Raw genomic sequence first — 24,005 nt, 5'->3', positions numbered from 1 at the left:
TCAAACCAAGCCCCCGCCCCCACCCACACACAGACACACTTTTAAAAGCCTTTAAGAACACTATTTGATATTTAACAACTAAACCAGTGTAAGAGACAATCATACAAAATTCACTAATGTGACATTCAGAATAAATTCTCAAGAAAGTTTTCAGTGGTTTAAATTTCTTTTATGTGCTAATTTTCAGAGATAATTTCTACTTCACACTTTCATGTTAAGATTAAAGTATATTTTCTTTAAAATATGGTAACAATAATCACTCAGGACTTCACTTCACTTGGTTAAAAACTTCTATTTTTCTTGTTAGGCATCTATCAGTGGAGTATAATTCACTCTGACATAGTATTCCACTCAGGTCAGAATGCCTGAATGGTGGTAAAAGAAATAATAAATTGTGATCCCACTTCTTGTTGCAATTATTTTTTGCCATTTAATTACCAACATGTTAATTACCTGTTCATGCAGGCTGCATGATTGACCTGTCCTTGACTCATAGTCATTCGAAGTGGGAGACTTGATGATTGCACACCAGCCAAAAGAGCTCAGTTTTAGCCCCTGATAGAGATGGATGGTGCTGTAAAAACTGCCTCGCTGCACCCACGGTCTGCTTCCCGCCAGGTGACTGTGTTCTCATCTCTGTACTGCAGTATCCCCACCATTACCTGGTTTGGTCCAAGATAGGTCTGTGTCACTGATGCAGGCAGAGGATAGAAGGTTTGTGGATTGCAGACAAGGACAGTTTCTTCCTTGGAGTCAGAGTACCAGCATTTGTGCTGGTTATATGTGCTAAATCGCTTTAGTCATGCCCAGCTCTTCGTGACCCTATGGACTGTAGTCCACTGTAGATTGCCAGTTTACCCTGGGCAAGGTGGAGAGAGCCACAAGATGTCTACACTCTGTGGGATGTATAGCAGGAGAGCAACCCTGAGCTTGAATCAATTTTAATGGCCAGAAAACATGCCTGCTCTGTGCTGTGGAGGGAGACAGAATCCCTATTCCAAGGCTCTTCTTATCATCTTCCCGTCATCCTTGGAACGACAGTGTGATCACAGTGCCTCTCCTAGCAAGATGTACTGGAATGCAAGAGACTCATGCACACTCATATTCCAACGTTGATTTAACTTGATGTAACACATTTTCTTTGTCTTTCCTGAATAGGTAAAAAGTAGAAGGAAGAAACTCTAAAGCAGGCATTTCACAAAACATGGTATCTTGCTACTCAAGAGCTACCAGAAGACACATGGTAACAAAGAAAAGGCGATTCTATGTAATCTACTGCAAAGAGTCTTGCCATTTCTAACAAATGACATTTGTCAGTGGGGACCTCTCCCATCTGCCACTTAGACCCTCGACCTTCTGTGGACTGTCTTCTGTTTTTTCTTCTTTTCTGTGTTATTCTTTTATCTACCACTCTTCATAGAGCAGAGGGTGTGGTGTAGAACACACTTGCTGTGGGCCAGAAGACTGGCTTTTATTTTTTTATTTTTTTGGATCAATTTTTTTAATATATATTTAGAAAGCTTTATTTTGAGGAATTGGCTCACACAGTTATGGGGACTGCCCAGTCCAAAATTTATGGGGCAGTACGGAAATTCAGGTAATAGTTGATGTTGCCATCTTGAATCTGAATTCAGCAGGGCAGCCATCACTTGCTTACAGATATCATGTACATGTAGCATTAAGGTTACTCAGTCACCTCCAGACATACACAATGACAACTCAGTTCTTCTGCATATTAGTTACTTGACCTTGGTTAGTCATTCAAAATTGCTGAGTCTCAGTCTAATTCTATGCAAAAATGAAGAGTCAAATTTCTAGCATTGTTCTATTATCTCAACTATTCTTTTATAGGTTACTTCATGGTTTAATTGCTCAGGATTGTTACTTTGTGTGTATTCGTTTGTGTGTGCGTGTGTGTTTGTTTGTGTTTGAAGGAGTAGAGAAGAGAAGATAAGGGAGAAGGGAGAGAGAGATTAATTTGCCCTTAATGTCACCCTTAATTTGTTCCCTAAGGAAATGCAAATATTAATTCATTTACTGATTTATTTCGTATACAGTATATTTTAGGGATATTAAAATGGAAGTAGTCTTGATCAGGGTCGGATGTGAGGAGCCTCTGACTGACTTCCGATTTTGCCTGGATCCTGCCTAGACTACGTGCCTACCTGCAAGCACACCTGCAACAACACCAGTTGTTACCAGCAATGCAAGTTCCGTCTTAGATAAGCTGGAGATTGAGACTTCAAATTTCCTGAGCCCCTGGAGCCACGGAGAAGGCCTGATCAGCTCTCTGGTGTCTGAAAAGTCTTGTGACTCACAAGGTGAAAGAAACAGTATTGTAAAAGTAAAAACCTAGAGTTGCATTTCTGTGCTCAAACAGATGATATCAGTTTTCAGGCTTGAGATTACAAGTGGGAGCCTCCAAAACTTAAGTCTCACCCATGGGGTGGACACACCACCCATGACCCTTTCCCAATTGGAACTCCAGATTGCTTTTGTATGGAATTTCCCAAAGCTGTCCAAATCTTGGTGTAGGTTTCAGCCCAGTTTGGTGATGTACACACTTTTACTTGGAGAAGGAAATGGCAACCCACTCCAGTATGCTTGCCTGGAAAATCCCATGGAAAGAGAAGCCTGGCAGTCCATGGGGTCACAAAAATTCAGGATTTAGCAACTAAGCAACAACAATAGCAACACTGTTACTTAGGGCTTCCTCGGTGGCTCACTTGGTAAAGAATCTGCCTGCAATGCAGGAGACCCAGGTTCGATCCCTGAGTCAGGAAGATACCCTGGAGAAGGAAAGGGCAACCGACTCCAGTATTTTTGCCCAGGAAATTCGATGGATAGAGGAACCTGGCAGGCTACAGTCCATGGGGTCACGAGAGTCGGACGTGATTTAGTGACTAAACCACCACCACACTGTAACTTCTCTCTTTTGCTTCAGATTCTTCTAATGACTATATATTGAAATTAAGTAAAATAACCCCTGATTAAGAAATTGAAATATGTTTATTTTGTGTAACAAGTGGTTTCTTTTCCTAATAAATATTTTGAACCTAAGATGAAAGTAAAGCTTTATAAGAAACAGTGTATCATGAAGAAACAGAAGGTTTTCAAAGAGGATCTATTCTGCATAATAACTGTTCATAATGCTTTACTTTGATCATTTTTATTAATCTTCACAAAACCCCTTGCAGGTGGTTATACCTCCTGTCACCTCTAGGGGGTGAAATAAGGATTTGGACCTAAGACATGGATTCAGATTCTGAGTGTGACCTATGAAACAGTGATCTTACATAAATTATATAACTTAAAAAATATATTTGTTTTCTCATTAAAAAATCTGAATAATGCTCTATATTATGAAGCTCTTCTGAAGATTGTGAATTTTTTGAAATACAGTTAATATACAATGTTATGTTAGTTTCAGATATACTATATAGTGATTTGATATTTGCATACATTATAAAATGATTTCTACAATAAGTCTAGCAACCATCTGTCCCCATTGGATTTATTAAGTGTTTAATGTAAATTATTCTAATACATATTTGATGTAAATATATAAGAATTTTTTACTTTCCATTAAAAATATTAGGAAACCTGACAATAGGATGTTTAAGTGACTTGCCCAAGGTCACATAGCTGGTTTTCCTCCATGACCTTGCATGTTTCCTGAAGGGATTCTGCCTCGCAGGAGATTTGGCCTTTAATAATGGAGACTAAGACTGCAGTATGTTCACTCTGGCTTTAAGCTTCTTGATAGCTCCAGCCAACCGCCATGGGGCACTCCAGGTATTCTGGATGGATATGTTAGGGTATTATTTATACTTATGTCAACAATTTGAATTATAATATAATAAAATATGTATCAAATATCATAACGTAAAATTTACTATTCTAACTATTCTATATGTAATCCAGTGGCATTACGCACCTTCACCATATTGTATAGTCTACTAATTTTTATATCATCCTGTCAAGTTTCTATTTTTATATATACTTAAAATCTATATAGTGAATAACAAAGTAGTGTATTCATTTTTGAACTACTTTAAAGGTATAAGTACAGTGAAAGTGTGCTTACAAAGTTTGTAATGTAGGTGCATGACCCCAAATCCTGAAGATCACAGCTTGTGGAAGTGCTCTTTATGACCCTAGACCAAATCCATCAATTGACTTGTGCTTTCACTTTACACTCTTCATTCCCATTTCTAGTCTCAGGCTTGCTAAGAACACTGAATGAAGTAAAACAAACATGATAGTTTTTGTCTGTTTTTTCCCCTGTCTAGTCCTACAGGGGATTAACTTTCTATATCTGATAGATTAGGACACATCACGTCACAGGGAAAGGCTGAGACAGAAAAGAAGTGTTGTAATTTCAGCTGCAATTAATTGCACTGGTTCCTGCCTTCCATGTAAATGATTTTAATATCTCAGGTGAAATAAGAAGAGAAAGATCAGCCATGAGCTACAAGAAGGATAATCTGTGTCCTAATTAAACCTCTTCTTCTTATAAGAAGCCATACAGTTTACTGAACAGTTCACTTACATTATCCCATTCTATCCTCAACAATTTTGATTTTAAAAATAAATTCAAATTGATATAGCCACTATGAAGAACAGCATGGAGATTCCTTAAAAAGTTAAGAATAAAACTACCATATGACTCAGCAATCCCACTACTGGGCACATATTCTGAGAAAACCAGAATTGAAAATTACACATGTAACCCTAATGTTCATTGCAGCACTATTTACAATAGGTAAATGGCACCCCACTCCAGTACTTTTGCCTGGAAAATCCCATTGATGGAGGAGCCTGGTAGGCTGCAGTCCATGGGGTCGCTAGAGTTGGACACGACTGAGCAACTTCCCTTTCACTTTTCACTTTCATCCATTGGAGAAGGAAATGGCAGCCCATTCCAGTGTTCTTGCCTGGAGAATCCCAGAGACAGGGAAGCCTGGTGGGCTGCCATCTATGGGGTCGCACAGAGTCAGACACAACTGAAGCGACTTAGCAGCAGCAGCAGCAGGACATGGAAGAAACCTAGATGTCCATCAACAGACAAATGGATAATGAAGCTGTGGTACATATACACAATGGAATATTACTCAGCCATAAAAGAAACACATTTGAGTCAGTTCTAGTGAAGTGGATGAACCTAGAGTTTGTTATGCAGAGTGAAGAAAGTCAGAAAGGGGAAAACAACTATTGTGTATTATATATATATATATATATATATATATATATATATATATATATATATAATCTAGAAAAATGGTGCTGATGAACCTATTTGCAGGACAGGAATAGAGATGCAGACATGCAGAACAAACTTTGGACACACCAGGGGAAGGAGATGGTGGGACGAATTGAGAGAGGAGCATTGAAATGTATGTGTTACCATACATAAAATAGATAGCTAATAAGAAGTTGCTCTATGGGCACAGGGAGCTCAACATGGTGCTCTGTGACAATGTAGAGGATGGGGTGGAGGTTGGGGAGAGGTTCAAGATTAAGGGCACATGTGTACACTTATGGCTGACTCACATTGTTTTATGGCAGAAGCCAACACAATAGTGCAAAACAATTGTCCTCTAATTAAAAATAAGTTTTAAAAAATCACTGAGGAAAAAAAAAAAAGCAAGTTCAGTAAAGTCAAGGAGGATAAATAGTTTTCAGCTCACCATACAGTTACTGAGAGCCTGAGAAGGGATGGGAATCACGATGTTGCATCATTTTTCTGCCTGGATCCTAGTTATCTCCCCATTTACAGACCACTACAGATCCAGATCCAGGAGCAGATGCTTGAAAAAGGCCTGGGTCCGGACAGCACCCAATCTTCTGGGTGGCCAGCAAGAAAATATGGAAGTGATTCTTAAACCTCACTCAGAATCAGCATTATCTGGAAACACTCATTAAAAATACAAATGCCCTGTACTGTAATGCACAACATTTTAAATCCATAAATCTAAGGTTCTACTTAGAAACCTATCCTCCCAGGTGGTTTTTTTAGGAGTCAGCTGTGAACTGGCTTTTCTATAAATAATATATGCTAAATGATATTTTAAAGCTGACACATTTTTCGAATGGCTGGAATTAAATCCTTCAAAGGGTAGAAACCAGAAAATTGGCATTTGAAGAAACAAAATATTTTCTGAGTATTAACATGGCACATGATGAACTTTTTAAGTGAAGTTAACTATAAGAAAAGTATGTAGTAGTGTTAAGTCACTCAGTCATGTCTGGTTCTTTGCAATCCCATTCTCTTCTCCAGAGGATCTTCCTGACCCAGGGATATCTGTGTAAATGAACAGTCTTTAGATTTTGGAAGTGATAGAAATGCATACCTTTTATGTTTTTACTATATATTGCTTACTAATAAAATTAAATTAGTAAGTTGGCCAAAAAGTTCATTCAGATTTTTCTACCTAAGATCTTGTGAAAAAATCTGAATAAACTCTTTGGCCAACCTAATAATAACTCTAAATCAATCATCAAATAGTTAAAATTATAATTAGTCTCAGTGGAGATATTTGCTGACACTTGTGCCTCAATAGTTTGAAAAATTTAGACTTTAAGGCATATATGATTGACTCCAGTGACTTCTTTTTAAGATTTATAAGAGATGAAACCACTCCATGCATGTAGGCATGGGGGCTGGGGTGGGAGTGGGGTGTTCCTTTGAGGATGATGGACGTTCTTTCCATCTAATATGCTGGAGCAGGAAGAATGGAGCATTGTCTGGGGGTTGAGGAAAGAGTTTGGTTTTGGATCCTGAGATGAGAGAACAGGGTCAAACAGGATTCCAGTGAATGGAGAGAAATCACCCCTTGAAACAAAGACCGAGAGAAATGGCCTCACTCTGGGAACATTTATGTCCAATAGGCACTAGAAAAAATATATAATCTTCTCTTAAAGCTATATTTTGATTTTCTTTGTTATTAAAACCAATTGCCAAACTCTCAGTAATAAATGCAATAGGCATTGTTCTGCTTTGTAGAAATAGGAAAGACCCATGTCTCCCTATGACGGAAGCAGACTGAGAACTTCAGTCTAATTTCCAGTCACCAGCCTTCATCACCTCACTCATTATCCTCCTGATGTTTCCAGCAACATCTCTGGAACTGTTATGTGGGCATTAGCTCTATGGGGATACTTTATGAGAAATTCTCAGTTACTCCATTATGTCTGGAGGACAATTGCACTGTATGAATGCAAACAGATGGTGATGGCTTCAGTTGGATAGCTTCAGTTTTTGCAACCCCATGAATTGTAGCAGACCAGGCCTCCCTGTCCATCACCAACTCCTGGAGTTCATTCAAACTCATGTCCATCGAGTCGGTGATGCCATCCAACCATCTCATCCTCTGTTGTCCCCTTCTCCTCCTGCCCCCAATCCCTCCCAGTATCAGAGTCTTTTCCAATGAGTCAATCTTCGCACGAGGTGGCCAAAGTATTGGAGTATCAGCTTTAGCATCAGTCGTTCCAATGAACACCCAGGACTGATCTCCTTTAGAATGGACTGGTTGGATCTCCTTGCAGTCCAAGGGACTCTCAAGAGTCTTCTCCAACACCACAGTTCAAAAGCATCAATTCTTTGGCGCTCAGCCTTCTTCACAGTCCAACTCTCACATCCATACATGACCACAGGAAAAATCATAGCCTTGACTAGATGGACCTTTGTTGGCAAAGTAATATCTCTGCCTTTCAGTATGCTTTCTAGGTTGGTCATAACTTTCCTTCCAAGAAGTAAGCGTCTTTTAATTTCATGGCTGCAATCACCATCTGCAGTGATTTTGGAGTCCCCACCAAATAAAATCTGACACTGTTTCCATTGTTTCCCCATCTATTTCCCATGAAGTGATGGGACCAGATGCCATGATCTTCGTTTTCTGAATGTTGAGCTTTAAGCCAACTTTTTCACTCTCCTCTTTCACTTGCACCAAGAGGCTTTTTTGTTCCTCTTCATTTTCTGCATATCTGAGGTTATTGATATTTCTCCTGGCAATCTTGATTCCAGCTTGTGCTTCTTCCAGCCCAGCGTTTCTCATGATGTACTTTGCATAGAAGTTAAATAAGCAAGGTGAAAATATACAGCCTTGATGTACTCCTTTTCCTATTTGGAACCAGTCTGTTGTTCCATGTCCAGTTCTAACTGTTGCTTCCTGACCTGCATATAGGTTTCTCAAAAGGCAGGTCAGGTGCTCTGGTATTCCCATCTCTTGAAGAATTTTCCACAGTTTATTGTGATCCATACAGTCAAAGGCTTTGGCATAGTTAATAAAGCAGAAATAGATGTTTTTCTGGAACTCTCTTGCTTTTTTGAGGATCCAGCAGATGTTGGCAATTTGATCTCTGGTTCCTCTGCCTTTTCTAAAACCAGCTTGAACATATGGAGGTTCACAGTTGACATATTGCTGAAGCCTGGCTTGGAGAATTTTGAGCATTACTTTGCTAGCATGTGAGATGAGTGCAATTGTGTGATAGTTTGAGCATTCTTTGGCATTGCCTTTCTTTGGGACTGGAATGAAAACTGACCTTTTCCAGTCCTGTGGCCACTGCTGAGTTTTCCAAATTTGCTGGCATATTGAGTGCAGCCCTTTCACAACTTCATCTTCCAGGATTTGAAATAGCTCAACTGGAATTCCATCACCTCCACTAGCTTTGTTCGTAGTGATGTTTTCTAAGGCTCACTTGACTTCACATTCCAGGATGTCTGGCTCTAGGTGAGTGATCATATGGGTCATGAAGATCTTTTTTGTATAGTTCTTCTGTGTATTCTTGCCACCTCTTCTTAATATCTTCTGCTTCTGTTAAGTCCATACCATTTCTGTCCTTTATCGAGCCCATCTTTGCATGAAATGTTCCCTTGGTATCTCTAATTTTCTTGAAGAGATCTCTAGTTTTTCCCATTCTGTTGTTTTCCTCTATTTATTTGCATTGATCACTGAGGAAGGCTTTCTTAGCTCTCCTTGCTATTCTTTGGAACTCTGCATTCGGATGCTTTTATCTCTCCTTTTCTCCTTTGCTTTTCACTTCTCTTCTTTTCACAGCTATTTGTAAGGCCTCCCCAGATGGCCATTTTGCTTTTTTGCATTTCTTTTCCATGGGGATGGTCTTGATCCCTGTCTCCTGTACAATGTCATGAACCTCCATCCATAGTTCATCAGGCACTCTATCAGATCTGGTCCCTTAAATCTATTTCTCACTTCCGCTGTATAATCATAAGGAATTTGATTTAGGTCATACCTGAATGGTCTAGTGGTTTTCCCTACTTTCTTCGATTTAAGTCTGAATTTGGCAATAAGGAGTTCATGATCTGAGCCACAGTCAGCTCCCATTCTTGTTTTTTGCTGACTGTATAGAGCTTCTCCATCTTTGGCTGCAAAGAATATAATCAATCTGATTTCGGTGTTGACCATCTGGTGATGTCCATGTGTAAAGTCTTCTCTTGTGTTGTTGGAGGAGGGTGTTTGTTATGACCAGTGCATTCTCTTGGCAAAGCTCTATTAGCTTTTGCCCTGCTTCATTCTGTATTCCAAGGCCAAATTTGCCTGTTACCCCAGGTGTTTCTTGACTTCCCACCTAGCTTTGTTAGTGAAAATTCAGGAATAATAATGTCAAGTTCAAGAGATTATTGTCTATAGTAACCAAGGAGCAATTAACTTAGAAAGAGATAAGTTTCCAAAGGCAGAGAAGAAAGCTGCCCCTTGGCCAATGACCATACTCATGATGAGGCTCAGGTGACAGAAGGAGGATGCTTCCTCTGTTCGTCAGCAGTCTCGTTAGTCCAGGGGATGCACTAATGCCCGTGGGTGCCTCTGACAAATCTAAACAGGGAAGAAGGAATGAAGAACAGGAAAAGGAGAAATAGCAAAAGAGTATTAAAAGATTACATGTATATTTGTGGGAAGGCAAAAACTGTAATTTACAAGATATTTCAGGATGGTTAGTTCCCCAAAGAGAGAGTACTTTGGAATTCTTCAGTGCTGATGCAGTTATGATAACCTATGGAGCAGAGAAACAACTTACAGATTACATTCAGATGATGCTTTGCAGGTAGGGAGATTGTCACTTAACAAGGTCATACATTCAGCTGCAGTTAAAAAGGGATTTCTGAAGGATATGCCTCTGAGCAGAATTCACAGAAGGAAGGTTAAATATGTGAACCACAGGTGAAATTATCTGTGTGTGCATGTGTGTGTATGTGTGTGTGTGTGTGTGTGTGTGTGATTAAACGCAGGTTGTAATGAAGAAAAGTGAAAGGATCAGTTGTGTGGTTCTGGAGTTTATATCATTAGTGTTCAGAATCAGAGCGTTGAGTCAAACCCTGACCCCTGACCTACATAGGAAAACAGGGGGATGGGGAATCAGGAGAGTGAGACCCTCTCTGCACTTAAAAAGTTCTTATTTCCATATCTCTAGTTCATCTACTTTTAGTAGTATTTGCCCTGATAAGAATTCAGCGTGAAGACCAGATCCATGTTGCTACAGCTAATAAATTGTACTTTCATTTGGTTTTGTATTGTAGCCATTTTTCTTCCACATAACCATTTGCAACCATGCATACACATACCTCCTCTGAAGAAGGGAATGGCAACCCACTCCAGTATTCTTGCCTAGAGAATCCCATGGATAGAGGAGCCTGGTGGGGTACAGTCCATGGTGTTGCAAAGAGTCAGACATAACTGAGCAATTAACACATCATACACATACCTGGTCATCTGGGCATACATGTCTTACACAGAGATTACATCAAAGTTATTCTAGTTCATTAACCCAAAGAAGCAACATACTAAAGAAATAACCGTCTTCTTGCTGCTCCAAGTGTAGTTTTGAAGCACATCTTTATGTAGAGCTTATTGTTGCAGAAACCAGTACTCGAGAAACCAAGCACCACACTCAGATAGTTGGAGAACTCAGGTTTATTATGCCAGTGGTCCCAGAGGAATAGTTGGAGAACTCAGGTTTATTATGCCAGTGGTCCCAGAGGAGTTAACACTCCAAGCTCTGAGTCCTGAACAAAGGGGTTACAGAGATTTTATACACGGACAGGTGTGATTAAGCAGGTTTGCAGGAGCTTGGTGATTGCAAAGAGCAGGACAAGGGTGAGTGATATAAGCTCCAGTTCCTAGTATTGTGAGTCCCTGCTTTGAGACTATATGACGCACCTGATCCAGACTTTGCAAGGAGCAAGCTGAGTCACAGAGGCAGAAGGAGCAGTAGATTATGTAAGATTTTAACTTTTCCTCTTCATTATCTGCTTTTAATTGAGGGAAAGAAAGCCCTCTTAAATCATATCTTAGAGGGCTTTTGGGAGGAGAGCATAGAGGTGGAGGGTAGTCTTGAGTCTGGAAGAAAGCGACACCAGAAACAGACTTTGGAATGTTTCTTAACACTGTACATTCAGTAGTGGTTTTAAAAAAGATTATAAAATCATCTGATATGGCACCAAAGTAGCAGATCTGTCCACTGCTCTTGCTCAGTCCTCTGTTTCTCACACGCTGGCCACAGATGAGTAGACGAGCAGGTGTGTTGGGCAGAATTTCCAAACATTAAAGATTTTTCTCAGATTAAGCCAATTGAGCAGAGATAGGTAAATAAGATGGCATATTTCTCAAGAAAGATGTAATATTGAGATTCATCTCTGTAGCTGATTATGGTAAAGTTAATGTATACAGTAGTGAAGTGAGTGAAGTCGCTCAGTCATGTCTGACTCTTTGCGACCCCATGGACTGTAGCCTACCAGGCTCCTCCGTCCATGGGATTTTCCAGGCAAGAATACTGGAGTGGGTTGCCATTTCTTACAGTGTACTAATTACTGTGTGCATGTCAGTCTCTCAGTTGTGTCCAACTCTTTGCAACCCCATGGACTGTAGCCCACCAGGCTCCTCTGTCCGTGTGAATCAGGCAAGAATACTGGAGTGGGTTACTATATCTCTCTCCAGGGAATCTTCCCAACCCAGGGATTGAACCCAGGTCTGTACTGCAGAAGGATGCTTTACCATCTGAGCTACTAGGGAAGCCCATATACTAATTACTACAACTAATTTGTTTCTACATTTAAATAGATTCAATTATAACCAAAAATAGAAGGATGATTTATCTTCTTTCACAGAGTAGCACTAAACAATTTGCTGAACTAGATAATCTCTCTAAGACTTAAAAATATAATAAATAAAGACCCTGAATCTGGTGCTGAAATACATATTCTGTATCACAACTCAGACTCTCAATTGTGCAATACATCCTGATTGTGACTGCACCTTTGGTTGAGTGTATGCAATAAATCATCTTAGTTTTAGTAAGAAATACTTCAAATAGAATTGTTCCATGAAATATTAACTTAAATTAAAGACTGACCCCTATTTTCAAATCAATTTCTATTTCACAAGCAGGTGCTGGAGCAGTTTTCAAAATGACTATACTTAAGCCACTCTCAGAGAGCACTGATTGATTAATTATTATGTGAATATTTTGATAATAGAAAAAGACTCCAAGGGCCCCCTGGGTGATTTTTCCACAGAATTTTATTTGCATTATCAAGCCAAAGTAATTTTTCTCTTTAGTAAAATAGGAAGCAGACATTTTATCTTATTCTGTTTAGGGTGACACTTTGCCTATTTCAGGTGCAGAGTTATTAAAGTCCACATATCCTAAGGATATCATGGGAAAATAGCATGTCATTCATCTGATTCAATGGACTCCCCATATAATAAGTATCTTCTCAGGTTTTATCTAGATAAAGATCAGCACCATGTATTGAAATGAACTTGTATTATAGTGTCAGAATTCACAGTTACTTAAGCTCTCTGATAATTAGCTGTCTTATCTGTAAAATGAAAAAAAATATATACATCATTTGTTGGTAAACATTGTGTAAGTGTCAAATTTGTAAATGTGCCTAGAATAATACCTGGCACATAAGGAAGTTATGTTTGTATTTTCACCCTTTGATTGTGTATTATTAACATTATAGATGAAAGATGTAATCTCTATAAAAATTCCAGTGATTTTTTTTTTAGAAATAGAAAATCCCATCCTAAAATTAATATGAAACTTCAAGTGACCCCAAATAGCCAAAATGATCTCAAAAATCAAGCACAGAGTGGACTTCTCTGGTGGTTCAGTGGTTGAGAATCCTCCTGCCAAGGCAGGGGATACAGGTTCAATCCCTGGTTCAGAAAGATTCCACATGCCTTGGGGCAACTAAGCTCATGCACCACAACTACGAAACCCACATGTCACAACTACTGAAGTCCTTGGGTCCTGGAGTCCAGGCTCTGAAACAAGAGAATCCAGCACAGCGAGAAGTCTTCATGCTACAACTAGAGGAGCCCCTGCTCTAGGCAACTCGAGAAAGCCCTCACATGTAGCAGTAAAGACGCAACACAGCCAATACATAAATTAAATAAAAACAAGCACAAAGCTTGAGGATTCATATTTCTTAATTTCAAAACTCATTCTAAGCTTTAATAATCAAAACATTGTGTTACTGGCATAAAGACAGATATATTAACCAATGGAATAGAACATAGAACTCAGAAATAAGCTCTTGAACATATGGTCAAATGGTTTTTTTGGCAAAGGTGCCAAGATAATTCAATGGAAAAAGGAGAATATTTTCAACAATTGATTCTGGAAAAAGTGGATATCACATGTAAAAGAACAGTTTGAAACATACCTAACAACATATACAAAACTTAATCCAAAATAAATCAAGACTTCAGTGAGAAGGCTAAGGGCATAAAATTCTTAGAAAAAAATATAAAATAAAAGCTTCACAACATTAGATTTGGCAATTATTTCTTGGAAGTAACACCAAAAACACAGAATGAAGAAAAAATAGACAATTGGACTTGATAAAAATGTTTCAAATGTAAATCTAAAACCACTATCAACAGAATAAAAGTCAACCCACATAATGGGAGAAAATATTAGTAAATCACATATCTGATAAGGGATTAATATTCAGAACATATAGAGAAGTCCTAAAACTCAACAACAACAAATCCACTTCAAAAATAGCAAAAGACTTGTATAGAAATTGCTCCAAAAAAAAAAAAAATACACATGGCTAATAAGCACATGAAAAGATGTTCACTACAACTAATTATTAGGGAAATTCAAATTAAAACTATAATAAGATACCATCTAACATCATTATAGGAAAAAAAAAGAGAGAAACATAACAAGTGTTGGCAAGAGTGTGGAAAAATTGGAATCCTTGTGCACTGCTGGTGGGAATGTAAGTTTTTTATAGACCCTGTGGAAAAGAGTATGGCAGTTACTAAAAAATGTAAACATAGAATTACTATATAATCCAGCATTTTCACTAGGTATATACCCCAAAGCATTGAAGATATATTTGTACGCTTATGTTCATACCAGCATCATTCACAATAGATTCAGTCCAAGTATGCATCGATGAATGAACAGATAGGAAAAACATTATATGTACCACAGTGGAATACTATTCAGCCTGAAAAGGAAAGAAAATTCTAACATACGCTACAGCATGAATGAACCTTAAGGACATTAAGTGAAATAGGCCAGACAGAAAATCCAAATATTATGTGATTACACTTAATATATGAAGTACAAAGAGTTGTCAAAATCATAGAGACAGAAAGTAGAAGAAGAAAGATTGTTGCCAGGGGCTGGAGGGCTGAAGGAATATGGCGTTATTGTCTAGTGGGTATAGGATTTCAGTTTTGCAAGGTGAAGGGTGTTCTGGAGATGAAAGGTGGTGATGGTATCACATTAGGAATCTATCTATTACCACTCAAAGATGGTTAAGGTAGTAAGTCTTGTGTGCATTTTACCACAATTTAAAAATTGGATAAAAGTTTAATGAGGCCTGAATGCTGGGTTAAGCATTGCTGGTAGGTGAGCATGCTGACTTCCTGATGTTCAGCTCTCATAGAGCTTTGTATTAACTCTTCTCATGCTTCCTGCTCAAACAGTACAGCATCTGATCAAAAACATATTCTCCAAATGCTCATCCCAGCAACATGCCATGGGAAAATCCCAAGAGTTGATAGGGTGAAATCAAGGAGTATCTCATGAACGAAATCCTGGTCTTCTCTGAGGAGTATAACAGTTCCTTTTCACCTGAGAAAAGCTGGGTTGTGAAGTTGAGAAGGTTCTGTAATAGACATTCTTATTTTTTAAAAGATAGATTTATTTTTTTGGAGCAACTTTACGTCCACAGAAAAACTGAAAAAGAAGAACAGAGATCTCCCATACACATACATACTGTGAATCCCGCACAGGCACATCTCCTCTGCTATTAGTATCGTGCACTGGAGTGGTACGGATTACAACTGTTACCACTGATGAACCTTCATTGATGCATTATTATCGCCCAAAACCCATGGTCTACATTAGGGTTCAATCTGGGTGTTGGACATTCTATAGTTTTGCACACATCTGTAGTGACATGTATCCACCATGATAGTATCACATAGAGTATTTTTCATTACCCTAAAAGTCCTCCTTGCTTTGCCTGTTTTATCCATCCATCTTCCTTAATACCTGCAACCACTGATATTTTTACTATCTCCATAGTTTTGCCTTTTCCAAAATGTCATGTAGCGGGAATCATATACTAAGTAGCCTTTTCAGAATGTCTTCTTTCACTTAAAAGTTTGCCTTTGAGTGTGCTACATCTCTTTTCACTGTTTGTTAACATTTCTTTTTAGCACTGAATAATATTGCATTGCCTGAATGTATTATAGTTTATCTGTTCATCTATTAAAGGACATTTCATTTGCTTTATACATCTTGGCAGCTATGAATAAAACTGCTATAGCCATCTATGTCGGAGAAGGCAAAGGCACCCCACTCCATTACTCTTGCCTGGAAAATCCCATGGACGGAGGAGCCTGGTAGGCTGCAATCCATGGGGTCGAGAAGAGTCGGACACGACTGAGCGACTTCACTTTCACTTTCCTGCACTGGAGAAGGAAATGGCAACCCACTCCAGTGTTCCTGCCTGGAGAATCCCAGGGACGGAGGAGCCTGGTGGGCTGCCATCTATGGGGTCGTACAGAGTCGGACATGACTGAAGGGACTTAGCAGCAGCAGCAGCCATCTGTGTATGGCTTTTTTTTTTGGATTAACATAAGTTTTAAGTTCATTTGAGTAAATACCAAGGAGTGCAATGTTAAGAGTATGTTTACTTTTGTTAGAAATAGCCAGCTGTACCATTGTTCTTCGAGCTGTACCATTTTTCAACATCATCAGCAAAGAATGAGGATTCCTGTTGCTCACACCCTCACTTTTTGCTCTCTCTCTTTCCATATATCCAGCTCTTCTTTTTACTGTTTTTTTTTTTTTTTTTTTTTAAATAAACACTCTCCCTAACAATGCTTAGTACTCATATTTTGAGTCAGGCTCTGTTTCCTCAGAACATAGGCTAAATCAACTTGTATCTATAACATGCTACTTGTAAACTAGCAAAGTGACTTCACCCTGGGATGCCTCATTCTCATCGTGGCACATCAGCAGTGGGGGAGAGTTTTAGACTGAGGCTCCTTATTCAGAGGCATCCAGTAAGAGAGAGAAGACCATTAAAATGGCCTTTGACGTTGAGCACATTTTCAAAGCTGGGTAAACTTGATCAATGCTTCCAAAATCATACTTTGCTGACGTATAGGAAACAAAATTCAGTCTGCCAGTGGTGCTAATAAGAGAGACACATACTTTGCAGCATTAAAGAATTACATTGTCAGTGTCATGAGGAAACAGAAAAATTTTATTTCCTTGCAGGGGACTATAAAGAAAATTGCCTTTCATGAAGCATAGCCCTTAGAAAAGGGGGAAAATACTTTTCCCTGAGAATTTGTAGCTATAACTAGCCTTAAATCACATAATCTGACTGGAACAAAATACCTCAAGCTGAGTACTTTTTTTTTTAAGTTGATCTCAAGCTGGAAGTACCCTGCGGTGCTGGCAGAAGCAACTATAAATTTTCTCTGATGGAACCTAGTTTTAGATCTCAAAACAGTTCTCACATATAACGTTCCAAGATATATGAACTAATAGACAAAAGTCAAAATTCACAAGGAAAGATGTATCATATATGAAAATCGAATGAGCAAATTTACTGACAGCTGAATTTGGCATGTAATGACTTCAAATTCTGGAAGCATAAAGTAATATTAAAATGTTAATAAAATGAATGAAGGAATAAAATATATGAATTAAGAAGAAAAGTCTATTAAAGTTATCCAGCAGATTCCAAGAGAGACCAAATTGAACTTCTAGAACTCAAATGACAGAGTAATGTGATAATTTAAAAACTCTGTGAGTGGGTTTAACAATAAATTAGATTTGCTGGTAAGAGAAAGAATTTATATAGAATATGGCAACAAAAGGGAAATACAATAGAGAAATACAGAGGTGAATAATTGAATAATAATCCTTTTGTTAATTTCTAAAAAAAAAGACCTATGATTATTAATGCTATTACACTGAAACGATATATCATATTGAGAAGAAATAACATTTTTTGTGATTTCTTGTTTTCAGTCTATGAAAGTGGACTCTTTGTGACTCCATGGAGTGTAGCCTGCCAAGCTCCTCTACCCATGAATTTCTCCAGACAAGAATACTGGAGTAGGTAGCCATTTTCTCCTCCAGGGGATCTTCCTGACGCAGGGATAAAACCTGGGTCTCTGCATTGCAGTCAGATTCTTTACTGTCTGAGCCACCAGGGAAGCTCATCTATTCATATTTATTTAAATTGTTTCCCCTGTAATTGTTCATAGTTTTAAATATGCAGTCTTGTGGATTATTTCATTGACTTTATTCCCAAGTGTTTTACATTTTGAGTGTCATTGTAAAAGTATTGATAGTCTATTTCATTTTTAAATTACTTTTTTGTGAATACAGATAAATATAATAGTTTTTCTTGTACTTTGTTCTTAATTGACTTTCCTAAATTCACTTATTCATTTCGTATTCTTTTTTGCTATTCCTTAGGATTTTTTCCACAATCAGGTCATCTGTAAATAAAATGATTTGCTCCTTGCTTTCTAATTTTTATTTCTTTTTCTGTCTTTTTGCCTTGGCAGGGAGCACTGGTAAAGTGTTGAATAGAAGTGATGAGGGTATTCATCCTTGCCGTTTCTACATCTTAAGCAGTTCTGTCTCCCCAGTGTGTATAATGTTACCTGTAAGTATTTGTAGACATTGTTTATTAAATTGAAGGATCTCTTCTCTATTTCTCATTTGTGGAGAATTTTTATCATGAACAGTTATTAACTTTTGTCAACTATACATTCTGAATCTACCAACTTGATGGTATGATGTTATGTATGTTCTCAGGGACTATTTGTGAAATCAGCCAACAGAAGTGCTTAACAGAGGCTAACTCATGAGTACATCCAGGCGTTGGCTTCCAGCTCTGTCCTTTATTTCAACACTTTGCCCCTCATTCCTGCTTCCTGTGAATGAATTGTTCAAGACTATTCTGTTTCCTAAGGATCCCAGGCCCAAACGCTTTATAACTATTAAAGACACTGAGTCAGTAGTGAGAAATATTCTGCAAAGAGAATACAAGACCAATCAGGGTCTCTCAAATACAGAACATAGGACCACCAGGGTTCTCTCACAGTTTCAAGGAGAAGATCATCTCAGGCAACACAAACTTCACTGAACAATAACAAAGGATGACTCTGTCTTGTTTTATGAGGTTAGCATAACCTTGATATCCAAACGAGAACATTAAGAACAAAATTATAGGAGAGTCTAATTCATAAATGTAGATGCAAAGTTCTAAACAAAATGTTAGTAAACCATACCCATGGATATAGAACAAGAAAATAACATTTACAAATTTGTATTTCTCTCTGGTATGTTAGAGTTGACAAAATTTAGAGAGACAATTTTTTCATTTTTACCATATTAACAAATTAAAGAAGGAAAGTAAAATATTTATCTTAAAAGATATAGAAAAATGATAAACTTCAGGATCAATTCATGATAAATATCTCTGTAAAATGAGAATATAATTGAATTTTCTATAATTGTTTGGTGCTGCTACTGCTAAGTCGCTTCAGTCGTGTCCGACTCTGTGGGACCCCATAGACGGCAGCCCACCAGGCTCCCCCGTCCCTGGGATTCTCCAGGCAAGAACACTGGAGTGGGTTGCCATTTCCTTCTCCAGTGCATGGAAGTGAAAAGTGAAAGTGAAGTTGCTCAGTCGTGTCCGACTCTCAGAGATCCCATGGACTGCAGCCTTCCAGGCTCCTCCGTCCATGGGATTTTCCAGGCAAGAGTACTGGAGTGGGGTGCCATTGCCTTCTCCAATTGTTTGGTAAGAACAGTTAAAAAAAATCTAGGGCACATTTATATAATACTTAATGTGTAACAATAAAAACATTTTTTTTTTCAAGATTAAAAAGAAAAGTAGGAGGTCAATTGCCACAACTTCTGCAATTTTCTCTTGGACTCCGAGTCATACAAAAGGCACCACAGAAGGAAAGAAAAACAAGCGGGGAGAGAAAGAAGATCAAATAGCCAGTTTCTCCAGGGGATACAATTTTAAATAGAAAAATTAAAAGTATCTACAAATAATCATAATTAACTAAAAAAATGATTTTTGAAAATTCCTGGTTATAAAATTAATATATGACAATAAAATGTATTTGCAATATATGTTTAATCAAAAAGCTCTAATACATGATATATGAATGGATCTAACATCAGATGAGCAAAAACTTTATGAGTAAATTATAAAATTTTATTGAAATACAGTAAAATAAGCAAATAGAGAAAATGATATTTATGACTGAGAGATAAAATGTTGAAGAACATCATTTCTCAACTTGATATATAGGTCTAATGTAACTTTGGCCTCACTTGTTTCATTTTCAAATATTTTAAGGTTATCATAAATGTTAAATGTCATTATTTTAAAAGGGAGAAAAAATTACAAATGTGAATATAATGCTTTCAGAATTTTAATTGACATAGGATTAGTATACAAAATATACATAGGATTAATATATACAGTAAATACAAAATCTGTATCAGGAAAACTTGACAAAAAATAGTCTAAATAGGCATTTTGAAGAAAAAAAATCACAAATATTCAATAAGCATGTGAAAAGTCATTCAATTTTATTTTGTAATTATAAATCCATAAGATAGCATTTTACTCCTTTAAATTGGCAATAACTAAATATTTTAAAAATATGAAATCTTAGTAAAAATGTATTGCTATGGTTAAATTCCCTGCAAATGGAAATTGAAATTGCCAAAACTACTTCACAAAATGAATTTTCTTTACCAATAAAGTTGAAGGTATGTGCCCTTTATGCAAGGTTCTTCAACAGAGTGATGAGTACCTGAAGTTGTTTACCACAAGCTTTTTAAAATACAGACATAAATATATTTAATGGATATTCTTTTGCATTTACTCATTTAATAAAAAGCAAAATAAGATGGATTCATGTTGATATATGGCAAAACCAATACAATATTGTAAAGTTAAAAAATAAAATAAAAAAAAATAAAATAAGATAAAATGGTTCCTTTGAATTACATTGATCACTCAGGATTCCTTCCTATGTAAGGATACTATGTTTTAAAATGTTTTAATTTACCATTTCAGTTGTTTAATGTTTAGAAAAATGCCTTTTCACTGAGCCTATTGATGCTGTTTTCTGCTCTGTTTTAATCACCACAATTCATTTCTCATGAAATGTTGTCAACTGGAAAAAGAGAAGGTGAAGGTGAAGTTGCTCAGTCGTGTCCAATTCTTTGGGACCCCGTGGACTGTAGCCTACCAGGCTTCTCCATCCATGGGATTCTCCAGGCAAGAATACTGGAATGGGTTACCATTTCCTTCCCCAGGGGATATTCTTGACCCAGGGATCAAACTCGGGTCTCCCGCACTGGGGGCAGACGCTTTAACCTCTGAGCCACCAGGGAAGCCCGAGAGAGGCGTGGCTATCCGGAGTGGATATATTCCCCACACAGGGATTGAATCCAAGTCTCCTGCATTGCGGGTGGTGGTTTCTTCACCAGCTGAGCCACAACAGAAGGCCATAAACTCAACCAGACTAGGAGGATGGGATTCGAACCCATGTGTGCAGAGAAGACATTATCATAAATATACCCAAGAGATCCAGGGATTAGAGTAAGGGGAGCCTGGATAGGCTCTAATCCTTGAACTCTGAGATCCAGTAGCTCAGGGTACATCCTGAGGTGGGCAGGTACAGGACCTGCTGAGTGTTTTATAGGGTCTCTATGAGGCAGAAGCAACAGTTCTCATGCTGAGAAGATGGAGTATGGCAAGGACAAAGTATGAATAAGATGATTTCCTCCTTAATCTGTTATGGGTACAGTACAGTCAGAGAAGGCAATGCACTTACGAATAGCAGCAAGACAGCTGACATCACTAAGGGGACATGGAGTAGAGGAAGCAAGAGGCAACTCCAACATGTATCAGAAATGACTGAATATTTTCACTATGACTCCTGGTTGCAAGTGACAGAAAACCCCCCTGACTTAATTGTGATGTTTTTGTTGCTTTCAGGTCAAATCTGCCATCAGGAGCAGCTGCCCCCCCACCCCTTTCTGCTGAGTTCTGATCCCTTCCAGGTCTACTTTCTTTCTGAGACTCTGTAGAGCTGTGATTGTTTCAGGAAGCTTCAGCCTACATTCTTCCAGATTTAATTAAGTCCAGCAGTAAAAGAAGAATCCCCCTATCCCTATGAGCCCAACAAAATCTCCACTCTTAGTACATTAAGTCTGTGTTATGGGCATTGCTTCTCGAGCCAGAGGTAGAACACTTTCAGATCACTTGAACCAAGAGTGGAAGAGGGATTTACCTAAAAATAAAATCTATGGATGTTGCTGGAAAAACACAGAACAGGAAGTGAGGAGGAAAATGACAAATATCTACCATATAGGGTGAGATTCCTCAGTCTAGACATTCTCAATTTTTCAAATGAAATCATGTGCCAGAGGACAAATAGGTTATTACCAATAATGTGATACCACTGGTAATAAACAGCTGATGCAGAGGATGTAGGGGAGCAAAATTTGCCACCCCCAAATGTATCTCATTGCTGTAGGGATGATTTTGAAGTGAAAACAAGGCTAAAATGACTCAGGAAGAAAGTTAGGCTTTTTCTCTAACTGCTAGTATTCCCTTGTGGCTCAGGTGGCAAAGAATCTACCTGCAATGAGGAAGACCTGGGTTTGATCCCTGGGTTGGGATGATCCCCTAGAGAAGGGAAAGGCTACCTACTCCAGTATTCTAGCCTGGAGAATTCCAGGGACTTTATAGTCTGTGGGGTTGCAAAGAGCCTGACACGACTGAGCGACTTTCACTTTCACTAATTGCCTAAAAGCAGAGAGAAGACCTCTTTTAGGAAGGGAAGTGTCAGCATAAGTCACTATAGTGTGAATTAGCTGTAGATAGGGAAGAACCTAGCAAAGTCTATTAAAATTCCTTTCTGTGTTCCATTTTCTCTGCCTGGCCTAGCAAACATTTGTTAGCCAAAGATTTACTTTTGTATCTCCCTGAAAATTGCCTTCCTCCCCTCTGAAGTCCCAAACTACTACCCTCAACATCTTGTTTTTGCTTTTAGCTGAAGAAAGATGAATCTTAAGGATTTTGGCCATCTTGGTGAGATGTTCAGTTCTCCTGATTATCTCCTGTGTATACACATTATTAAATTTTGGTTTGAATTTCTCCTATTAATCAGTCTCACTAAAATTTACTTCTTAGATCAGTCCCAAGACCAAGAAAGTTAAAGGAAAATTTATTCCTCCCCAACAGTGACAACATTTGAATCCCTCAGATGTTGGGGATAACCTTTTGGAAAAATTAATACTTTTTGTATGATCCATTTCTACAATCAGGACATTGCAAAAACTTGACACCTAAGACTCCATAATTAGAATTTTATTGCTTTGATTTAAGCTTATTAAGGACTTTTTTCCTAGATAGACTGTAAAATGTCATTTCACACTTACACAGGAATAAGAATTTGTTTTTGGAAGCATTGAGATTAAGGTGGGCAAGAGGGTGGGAGGAAGAAGAAAGGAAAAACAAAGATCACAAGGATAAACTCTGCAATTTGAGCTTCAGCCTCAGTATACTCTTTATTTTTTGGCCTCAGTGCATACAAAATCTCAGTTCCCTGCCCAGGGAATGAACCTGGGCCAGCAGTAAAAGGCTGGAATACTAACCACTAAGCCACTAGGGAACTCCCCCTTTACTTTTAAATTAGTATCTTTCAATCTGGGTGATTTCCCATTCCAGGGGAATTGGGTCTTGCTTGGAAAAGCTTTTGCTTTTCCCAACTGAGTAGAGCTTCAGCAATGATTCTACTGGACATAGAGCAGGTGGAGGCCAGAGATGTTTAACATCCTATGTTGCAAAGGAAAGCCCCTCACAGCAAACACTATTCACCTAATATGCCAAGAGCATAGAGGTTGAGAACTCTGAACTTTGGAGTTGACTACGAGATCAACAAGCTACACTGAGATTGCTGCCTCTCCTAGTTGGCTGATAGCAGAAAGTCACAACTACAGAGAGTGAAGTTTCTGTCTCTTCTTTAAGTATGCTCCATCCTGGGCTAGTTTTCCCTGTGCCACAGGTTTCCAATGGCAGGTCAAGCCTGCCCTGCCAGTTCATCTAAAATGTCAGGGCTGGGAGGTACTCACTTAAGCAGATGTTGCATACTGAGTCCCTGACAACACTGGGACCTCTGTTTTTCTCTGTCAATTTAAGTTTCAAACTTAATACAAGCAGTGAACACAACTGTCTTTCCATGTCTGACCCTCTAATTTTGAGCAGGTCATGCATGAATTAAAAAAAAGTGAACCAGAGAACAAAGATCCAATTTTTCTCCTAAAAGAAAAGGACTCAAGAGGTGAAACAATTTGTTTGGCTGGTCTAGGCACCTTGCACTATTGAGTATCTGAAAAAGAAAACAAAATCACCCCCAAACTAAGGAAGCAATGTCATATTT

General features: G+C 38.2%; 1 protein-coding gene and 1 pseudogene across 2 annotated transcripts in view; one reads left to right on the top strand and one right to left on the bottom strand.

Moving 5' to 3' along the window:
• The window catches only part of MARCHF1 (membrane associated ring-CH-type finger 1), a 610,217-nt gene that overhangs the window by 279,750 nt on the left and 306,462 nt on the right, over nt 1-24,005 (bottom strand). The gene's annotated exons all lie outside the window — the stretch shown is intronic.
• The window catches only part of LOC139183558 (basic immunoglobulin-like variable motif-containing protein pseudogene), a 55,727-nt pseudogene continuing 32,679 nt past the window's right edge, over nt 958-24,005 (top strand).

This window comes from Bos indicus, chromosome 6 (genome assembly GCF_029378745.1).
Source record: "Bos indicus isolate NIAB-ARS_2022 breed Sahiwal x Tharparkar chromosome 6, NIAB-ARS_B.indTharparkar_mat_pri_1.0, whole genome shotgun sequence".
NCBI lineage: Eukaryota > Metazoa > Chordata > Mammalia > Artiodactyla > Bovidae > Bos > Bos indicus.
Note: the sequence above shows the minus strand (reverse complement) of the source record. Positions and strands in the feature narration are given on the sequence as shown.